Source organism: Macrobrachium rosenbergii, chromosome 27 (assembly GCF_040412425.1).
Source record: "Macrobrachium rosenbergii isolate ZJJX-2024 chromosome 27, ASM4041242v1, whole genome shotgun sequence".
Classification (NCBI taxonomy): domain Eukaryota; kingdom Metazoa; phylum Arthropoda; class Malacostraca; order Decapoda; family Palaemonidae; genus Macrobrachium; species Macrobrachium rosenbergii.
In genome coordinates, this window is record NC_089767.1 from 39,145,629 (window position 1) to 39,155,997 (window position 10,369).

The following is a 10,369-nucleotide window of genomic DNA, read 5'->3' on the forward strand; positions in this document are numbered from 1 at the left end:
CGAATTTTTATTTCAGCGTTTTAGCACTTATAAATTGGTTTCTCTTTTAGTAAATATTCTTTTTTTATTTGGAAACACACAAAGAAATTTATGTCCCCTCTGTGAAGCTAACTGTAACCCGAGGCTTAGTTCCGAAAATGAATATGGTGTGGGCTATAAATAACCTAAAAGTAGAAGATGAGTGTGTATATGCACAGGAGCGCCGCCTACTCAAACCAACGTCCCCGTAAACACATATCAGGTTATCCGAGGACCAGATATCACGCTAGGCGCATTAAAATCATTGTTGCATTATCAAATATCTGATAGAAATTTACCGTGAAGATAAAAATTCACTCTCCGCTCTCTGATGTATCAAATTGTCTTATGCATTTAACCGCAGCCTTTTTTTTTTATTCTTTCTTTTTTCTCAGCTGGATGCTCCGGGGTTCGAGGTGATGGCTTTGTTCGTATTCGTTGCAAGGGGCTTCGTCATGTTCTTGTAAACTAATAGGATACCAGTATGCTCATGAAATATACACTGATACTCTTTAACAAGATTTAGCGTCAGTTTACTATATACTGGCACAATATTATAGAATCATTAAACAGTTAATGAACATGAGCCGAAATGAAGTCCCTCCCTAACCAAACGAACACTTTTATGGGTTGTTGCTGGGGGTATTTTGTTCATAATCATGAGTTTTGAAGAAGGATTTCTTGTGTTTTAATGTGCTATTACTTCAGTAAAGAAGAACTCATGTAACCAGTTTCTCTTATTAAAACAACCCTCGCACTCCTACCCTCCATTTTTAACACTAAAATTCCCTAGATAATAAGATTAGATCGTGATCAGCGTCACCGCAAAAATCGTCATTATCGTACATTGTGCATAACGTACGGGCGTGACTCTGACAGGTTTGGAAAGTTGACTAATGTTTTTTTCTTTTAAATCTGCCTATTTTTCTTGTTTTTTTTTCACCCGTTATCTAAATGTCAGTACTCTGCATGTGTGTACTTGAACGATCCGCTAATATATATAATATTTTATCGTATTTGCTGCAAAGATATTATCGACATCATGTACAGCAACGCGAGAATAAGACGAAAGAGCGAAGAGAATGACAAAAAGAATACCCTCCCTATAATTATTCGTTCGTTCGTGGTTTTTTCTTTTCTCTCTCAGTCGTGCAATCGAGAGGCAATTACCTACCTCCGTGCACGGGTTGTTCACACACTTGCTGTTTATCAAGGTGTATGCACCGTGCACCGTAGCACTTGATTATGTCATAGCGGTTGCGGTTTGCTCGTCTTTTCATTATTAACTGCCTTTGTTCGTCTGTTTGTGTTGATTTGATTGTTTACACTGACGCCAAGGAGAATGTTTTATTATGGATACTAAGGCGTAAATCTTCTTTGCACAATTAGATAGAAATCTAAACTGTTATTAATCAAAATAAAACAACAAAACTCAAAAACGATAACAAAATCCTAGACCTAAAAAAAAAAAAAAAAAAAGTAGTACTATCTCTGCAAATGGTTTCTCGCCTCGTCCCAAGCAATTACTCTTTCCAACCAGACAAACAGTTCTTAATTGAGGTTTCTTTGTCTTGGACTAGAACAGAACAACTTTGTTCTTGATTAATCATTATTTACCGTTGAACCTCGGAGCATAACGATCGACTCATTTCAACAGTTGCTCTATCGCATCATGTTGCAATCTATCTTTCTTGTTCTTTAAACGGTATTGTGTTCTCTTCTTCCTTCTGGTTTCTCTGAGTCATAAATCGGGCGTTTCAGCTAAGAAGGTCATTACATACGTAATGGAATAAATAAATAAATATATATATAATATATATATATATATATATATATATATATATATATATATATATATATATATATATATTATATAGTGAATGAGAGAGAGAGTGTTCTATGCCGAAGGAGATAATTTTGAATTGTTGCTGAATGTCGTTGACAGAAAAAGCAAGGAAATGAATGAAGCAAAGCTGAAAATGGTTAAAGCAAAGGAGAGAATAATTTTTCCAAGTGACTGATGAGGATTTCAGAAGGGGAATGAGACAGTTGAAAAAAAAAAAAAAAATACCAGGGTGAGTAAGGTGATTTTGGATGAGAGGAAGGTTTCAAAGGAATGTATGACAGGAATACTCGTTCTTTTGTACAGGGGAAAGTTGCTAAAAGATTTTTGTAAATATGATATTGCCTTACATATCTGGAAAGTGTACGGAAAGTTTTGACAAAGCTAGTAAGTCAGATAACAGGAACTGGTTTTGATAAGGGAGAACTTGCGTAGATCATATTAAAGTTTGTCATCTAATAACTGTGTGAGAAATTGAAGAGTATTTTCGGTGAAAAGCTGTATATATATGTGGCATACTTTGGACTGGAAAAAAGCTTTTGATAAAGCTCTTGGAGTAGCGGAGTTGTGTCAGTACACAACCAACGCCCTTATTAGAAGATAACATTGATATCATGCAATATTCGATGGATTTCAAAGAGTAACAACACAATCTACACATTTCAGGTCAAACAAGTAAATAACGCGACGCAGTTTCTTCGGCGCAATCGAGTCTTCTGTATATCGTATAATCAAGGCCACCGAAAATAGATCTGTCTTTAGATGGTCTCGGTATAATGCTGTGAGCCGCAGCCCATGACACTAACTACGGGCCGGTGGTGGCCTATCCTATATCGTTGCCAGAAGCATGATTATGGCTAATTTTAATCTTAAGTAAAATAAAAACTACTGAGGCTAGAGGGCTGCAATTTGGTATGTTTCATGACTGGAGGGTAGATGATCAACATACCAATTTGCAGCTCTCTAGCCTCAGCAGTTTTTAAGATGTGAGGACGGACAGAAAAAAGTGCGGACGGACGGACGAGGCCGGCACCATAGTTTTCTTTTCAGAAAACTAATAAAAACTTTGGAGAGTAACCAAAGCTGCAAGACTTCCGTTGCCACGCTGAGTTACGTCAAGTGTTGGCAGATCAAATATCCTACTGCCATTTCACCTGCTTCAGGTACTTTCCAAATGCCTGGGTACCAATACCTGCGTCAAGACAGCACTGTCAGGTATTGAGAAAGGACATGCCCGGATCACTCCTCTGGTCCTAGTTTGTTTATTTGGTCATCTGCACAGAGGTGGATCATATTACATTCGCCCGTCTTATCTTGACCTTACATTTATGCAAATCATTTCAGTTTCGTCCTGCACTTCTGCAATTTGCTCTGGACTGAATAAATACTACAGTTTTTTTCAATAACCTTTTAAGTCTCTTTTCTCTTCCTCTAAATATCAAGAAATATATAAATATATAAAGACTCATTTGTATTTATACTCTCTTTCTCTAAATATCACAGGTCTGATCGGTTAGGTGACAAATGTTCAGGTCATTTAGAAATATATAAAGGCCCCTTTGTATTAATACTCTTTTCTTGTTAATATCACAGGTCAGATTGGTTAAATGGCAAATGTTCAGGTCATTCAGAAATACAGAATCCTTTATATTTATATTATCTTCCTGTTAATATCACAGGTCAGATTGGTTAAATGGCAAATGTACAGGTCATTCAGAAATAAAATCGGGGCTTAACAGCATGATTGAACGAAACCTAATAAGCAGACGACGCATGATTTTACCCCTATCAAGAAGGATCTGTCTGCCCAGTCAATGACGAATCAGTTCTCAAGGAGCTCTTCATAGACTCTGAAGGTTAACTACTAGTCATCCATGCAATTTCGAAGACCTGAGTAGTCGAGGACGCTGCCTGTGTTGCTTTAAATAAATCAAGTAAAAAATGCGCCGAAGTTTCTTCGGAGCAATCGAGTTTTTCGCACTGCTTATAATGCAGTGTGAAGCTCTCGGCCACGAACCATGGATCTCTCAGCCGCGGCTCGTGAAAATCTCACCCACGGCCCGGTGGTGGCCTGTGTTGTTGGCACCTATAGCCGTGCCAGACGCACGATCATGGCTAACTTTAACCTTAAATAAAATAAAACTACTGATGCTACACGGCTGCAATTTGGTATGTTTGATAACTGGAGGGTGGATGATCTACATACCAATTTGCAGCCCTCTACCCTCAGTAGTTTTTCAAGATCTGAGGGCGGACAGAAAAAGTGCGGACGGACAGACAAAACCATGTCAACAGTTTTCTTTAACAGAAAACTAAAATTATATACATGTAATGCCAACATTAGATGAAAACTCAACAGCTATCAGACTTAGGAGTGAGCAGGACTTCACTCAAGCTACAGAGAAATTGGACTTTCACTCAGTAAGGGATACTCAAGAATGAACTACTACTGTACAGTAAATGCTGTGGCCGAGATAATCACACTGTAAAGTGCTGTGGATTTCCAGACACGACGACAAGAGGAAAAAATGAAACACAGAAAAGGATATACTTACTAAAAAAGAGGTGCATGGTAAAAGACGAATCAGCATGTTTTAAGGTGGTTTGGTAATGTGGAGAGAATGGAGGATGATTATCTGGAGGGAGCAAAGAAGTAAGAAACATCTGCCTAAGAAGAGTTTTGAGAACAAGACAAAACAAAACTGGCAATATGGGTGAACGAAGTCTAAGAAGAAAAGGGCCTTAATCTCTATAAAGTAGCAAAGAAATGATTCTGACAGTATCTGTTGTCTCATTGGTCAGAGCTTCTGGCGAGTATGCACTGTCGTTAAGTTAAGGATATGCCGTCTCGCCCCTCTCTTTTATTACCGTTATTTTTGACGGTATAGGTACTAGTTGATATATATAATATATATATATATATAACCCCAAAGCCAAATCAAAAAGTCCTTCAAAAGAAGGCATATACAAAAATGGGAAAAAGTTAAAAGAAGAAGAAGATATATATATATATATATATATATATATATATATATATATATATATATATATGTGTATGTATGTATGTATATATATATATATATTGTATATATATATATATATATATATATATATATATATATATATATATATAAAGTACGGTGAATTCTTACAGTAATCTAACTCCGTCAGACAAAAAAAAAAAAGAAAACTAACGCTGTGTTAGCACAAACCGTAGTCGCTCAAAATAAAAGAGAGAGAGAGAGAGAGAGAGAGAGAGAGAGAGAGAGAGAGAGAGAGAGAGAGAGAGAGAGAGAGAGAGAGAGAGAGAGAGAGATGTATAGCTAATCAATTTACCGTGAAAAATGAATAGAACCTTAGATGAAAAATGTAAGCAAATGAGCTTACAGTCATCTGGTCGAAAAAAACTATAAATAATAATTACGTTTACATATATATTGCTATTGGAATCAAATCAATCAAAAGTGAAGAATTAAATGTAAATTTAAATAGACTCTCTCTCTCTCTCTAAAAATAAAGCAATACAAATAACCTGTACAAAATCAATCCCTCTTTTTCGCTAAATCAAATACAGCAAAAATCAGAAATCTCTTTCTCTTTCTCTCAAGAAAAAAAAATACAGATAAACTATGCAAAATCAATCTCTCTTTTTCGCTATATAAAATAAAAAAATCAGAAATGTCTTTTTTTCATCTCTCTCTCTCTCTCTCTCTCTCTCTCTCTCTCAAGAAAAAAAAATACAGATAAACTATACAAAATCAATCCCTCTTTTTCGCTAAATAAAATAAAAAAAATCAGAAATATCTCTTTTTCATCTCTCTCTCTCTCTCTCTCTCTCAAGAAAAAAAATACAAATAAACTATACAAAATCAATCCCTCTTTTTCGCTAAATCAAATACAACAAAAATCAGAAACGTCTTTTTTTCATCTCTCTCTCTCTCTCTCTCTCTCTCTCTCTCTCTGCCGCCGAAGGGCAACACCCAAAACCCGCCCGCCCCCCCCTTTTCTGAAGCCCTCTTCTTTTGTCACTGTGCCCTTTCACTTGACCTTTTTATTTCTTTCTTTCCTTCTTCTTCTTCTCCTTCTTCTTCTTCTTCTTCTTCTTCTTCTTCTTCTTCTTCTTCTTCTTCCAGAGCTAATCCGATAGAAGAGGACTTCCTTGTCACAAAACAATTCCAAAGTGAAAGTTATTTTTTTTTCTAAGTTTCATTTTATCATTATCTTCTTTTAGATTAATCTTTTAATTCACTTGCGCCCTGGCCAGAGTTTCTCTTTAAATCGTTTCTTACCGTTTATTTACCATTAAATCTTATTTTTTATTTATTTTTATGTAAAGCATTTAAATCTATTAATTTACAAAGATGTCTTACCCTTAAGTGGCAGATCTCCGATAGTTCACAGTTCATTTCACGAAAGTTATTATTGAATTGAACTGAATATAGAATTTAGGCCAAAGACCAAGCACTGGGACAAATGAGGTCATTCAGCGCTGAAACGGAAATTGACAGTGAAAGGTTTGAAAGGTGTAACAGGAGGAAAACCTCGCAGCTGCACTATGAATCAGTTGCTAGGAGAGGGTGGAAAGGCATATGGAAGAAAGAGAATATGAAAGGAGGTACAGTAAGAGAAACGGAAAGGGCTGCAGCTAGGGGCCTAAGGAAGGCACGCTGCAAAGAACCTTACGTAATCCCTACAGTGCACCGCATGAAGGGAAAGTTATTATTGGTTCTACGCGAAAATGTCTTAGTTTTTTATCATATAAGAAAAAACTAATCCAAAAATTACTTCCTCTATTTCTCAAAAGCACCTCAAAAAAAATCCGTTAAAATAATATATAGAAAGCATTTTTTCTCTGTAGATTTTTTTTTATTTTAATTCTTCACAGACTCGGCATCTGTCTCTATGAATTAGTAGAGGTTATCAAAATCACTCTGATAAATTTGATAAGACTAATGGAAAAACGTCTACTCGTGACGAAATGAGTCATCTGCCGAAAAAGCATTTACAACACCAGTAATTACAATACAAAATAATAACCCTAGTACGGTCATTTATATAACTTAAAAAAAAAAAGGAATGTCAAAGTAGGTACGCAACTCGTACACGGCCGGAATAGGCCTATCAGTTACTCCGTAGGCCTAATCCATTGACAAACACCTGCGATTAATTTGTGTCCTAAAGAGAATTATAAAGTAGGCCTATTCAACAGATTCACAAATACAGAAGATCAAAGGAGTGAAAACACATTCATTTAATTTTCAGTTTGTTGGAACTGGAATCGGAATATACAATTTAGGCCAAAGGACAAGCGCTGGGACCCGTGAGACCACTCAGCGCTGGAAGGTAAACTGGGAGAAAGAAGGTTTGAAAGGTGTAGCAGCAGGAAAAACTCGCGGTTGCCCTATGAAACAATTCTTAGGATTGATTGATAGGGTTGTGGTAACTAAAACTGGTGTCACAACATCTAAGCTATCATTGCCGACGATTGTCAGGAGACGGTGGAAAGTCAGCTGGAAGAAAGATAATATGAACGGAGGTGCAGCAAAAGGAATGAAATGGGTTGCAGCTGGGGGCCGTAGGGACGCCGCAAAGAACCTTAAGTAACGCCTACAGCGCACCGCGTGAGGCGCACTGACGGCACTATAACACCCCCCCCTCCCCCCAGGGATAATTTCAATTTGCAAGACCACAAAACGAGACAACACCCGCATTGCAAAGCTGTTGCATCCCAATAATGCATAACTATAGGATGTTGCCTACGCGCACTGTAACCGAATCCTGTTATTTCCGCTCGCTGGATAGTCACGGCATGATCAATATGATTCGCGATAATTTTCCGGCAAATGAATCGAAATAATGATCAAAACGGCAACATCACTCCGACGTTTAATTACTTTTGTCATCTCCCTACGTCGCAATTTGCAAGACCGCTGGTGGAAATCACATGCTTACGACTGGAGATAATCTTCAATTAGTTCTGCGGAGTGCTGGATGCTGAGCCGAGATGGTGTGACAAATGGCGGTCACGTATAGTCATTAAGCGCTGGAGTGTTTGCAGAAGATAATTTGGCAGTTTTTAGTCGAGAAAGGAAGGTAATTTTTAGCTTTCTTCTCTCGCGATGAAACGGTGGAGTCATCTCACAGTCGGAGAGGAAAGTACAAGGAAGCTTATCGCTCTTTCATTTGAAACTGTGTCTCGGTAAGTTACCTGGAGAGAGAGAGAGAGAGAGAGAGAGAGAGAGAGAGAGAGAGAGAGAGAGAGAGAGAGAGAGAGAGAGAGAGAGAATCTTTCTCACAGGAAATACAAGTAATCATAAGCCTATTCAGTCTTACATTCTGATGAGTAGAAGATAAATGGTACAAAATTTGGCGTTGGTGCTGTTTTCTATAAATACTTTTAAAAGTCTACATTGCTATAGCCTTGAGTTTTGGCATGCAGTGACTCAGTTTCCATCAATCATTTTCATGACAAGTGAAGGCAAGACAGTGATTCAGACCGCTTCCTCTATTTCATTGTAAATCATATTAGTATAAACGAAAACATATATATAAAATGTAATAAGACTTCATCCGTCAATCAATCGAAGTTTAAGCTTTTCCCTTGTACCTCTCAGATTCCAGAAATGGCTATAGAATTAAGAGCAAGTGCAGTGAAGCTGTCTTTCAGGTTCCAGAAATGGCTAGAATTAAGAGCAAGTGCTGTGAAACTGTCTTTCAGATTCCAGAAATGGCTAGAATTAACAGCAAGTGCAGTGAAGCTGTCTCTCAGATTCCAGAAATGACTAGAATTAAGAGCAAGTGCAGTGAAGCTGTCTTTCAAATTCCAGAAATGGCTAGAATTAACAGCAAGTGCAATGAAGCAGTCTCTCAGATTCCAGAAATGACTAGAATTAAGAGCAAGTGCAGTAAAACAGTCTCTCAGATTCCAGAAATGGCTAGAAATAAGAGCAAGTGCAGTGAAGCGGTATTTCAGAAACTGGAGACCCTTACAGCTACACCTTGGGAATATCAGTGGTGGCCAAAACAACGGATCTTCGCTGAGAGTTGTTCTGTATTCAACGACATCATATGCTGAACATCATATCTAAACAGAGCATAACACTGTTACGCTTGACATAAAAACACTTCTGATTCTAAAGCAAAAAGTTACAGCTCAAGGTTATAGCTAAATCTAAAGGAGCCTATATTCTGTCTGTCTTGCCGCTCACCGAATTGGAAATCTTTAACACACCAATATTACTTCGCAAAACCAACAAGACTGAACTTCACAAGACTAAGAAAATTTCCACAGGAAAAAATAAATGAACCTGACGTCGTAAAAATCTCGCATTGGCTCTTGGTCTCTAGCTAAAACATTGCCTTGATTAAAAACATCTCCAAACTCAGCTCTCTCTCCATTACTCTGAACACGCAGATACTGCCAATAGTCTATCAACCTGACGGGACAATTACTTAGCCATTATTTCCGCGACAAAGACCAGCATGTTTGGCGCTACCTTTGCAAGCTTGCAATGCAGGTTTCAATACCACGAAGTTTCTTCCTTCTATCGTATTGTTTGCTAAATCAGCAGTGTTCAAGTAACCAGGAAAATAGGTCCTGAGCCTGACAGGATCATTCCTGTTATTTTTATGGTAATTGTAGATGAAATGGCATCAATTATCAATTTTTTTTCTGTTTTCTTCTTCAGATCATTCTTAAGACCTTGTTTATTCTCTCTAGGAAGCACTTCTTCACTATATTACTAAGAAGGGCGAGCGACTGCCTTAACTTCATGTTATCCTAATGCTACCACCTCTTCCCCTGAGTTATAGGGCTCATTAACCGAATAAATCAATACTGAAATATATTTTCCCCTTAAAAGCTAAAGTATCAGACCACAAGTACAGTTTCCTTTCAGTGCAAATCTGCCTGAGCAACTTGTTTTTATTTACACACCCTACAATCTTCTTTCTGAGTATAAACAAGAGTTCAATATAGCACCAAGTTTTGTGCATTTTTCCTACAACCTTCTTTGCAGGCACAAATGCATTCAACAGGGTGCAAGTACCTTGAGCGCCTATTCTATCTGAAAGTTTGTGCAATCATACGCCATCACTTTGTGTTTCCTGGGCTTGGGGGAAATGTAATATTATCAGGTTAATCAAACTCCTGCTTGTGGACTCATTTCTTCTAGAATTTATCAGATAGCCCCTGTTCCTAATTACTAGTCTCAAGTGTCTACTATCTCTATTTTTTCAAGTACAGTTTCCACAACTTTCCATTCTCTTTCCTAATGTACATTTTCAGCCACTTTTTTTTCCACTTGCACAAACATTCCTGGAACCAGTGGAAAAAAATGCTGTTCTCAAAAGAGAAGGAAACACGTCTAAAGATGACTGAACCTGATATAGGCTAAGCAGTGATTAAATGGCAAGAGCAACCTTGGAAACAGAGTTGGAAAATGAACAAAGGCCACTTTCCTGACGCCAGGAAACACTAATCTAAACCTCAAATGAGGATCTTTTGAT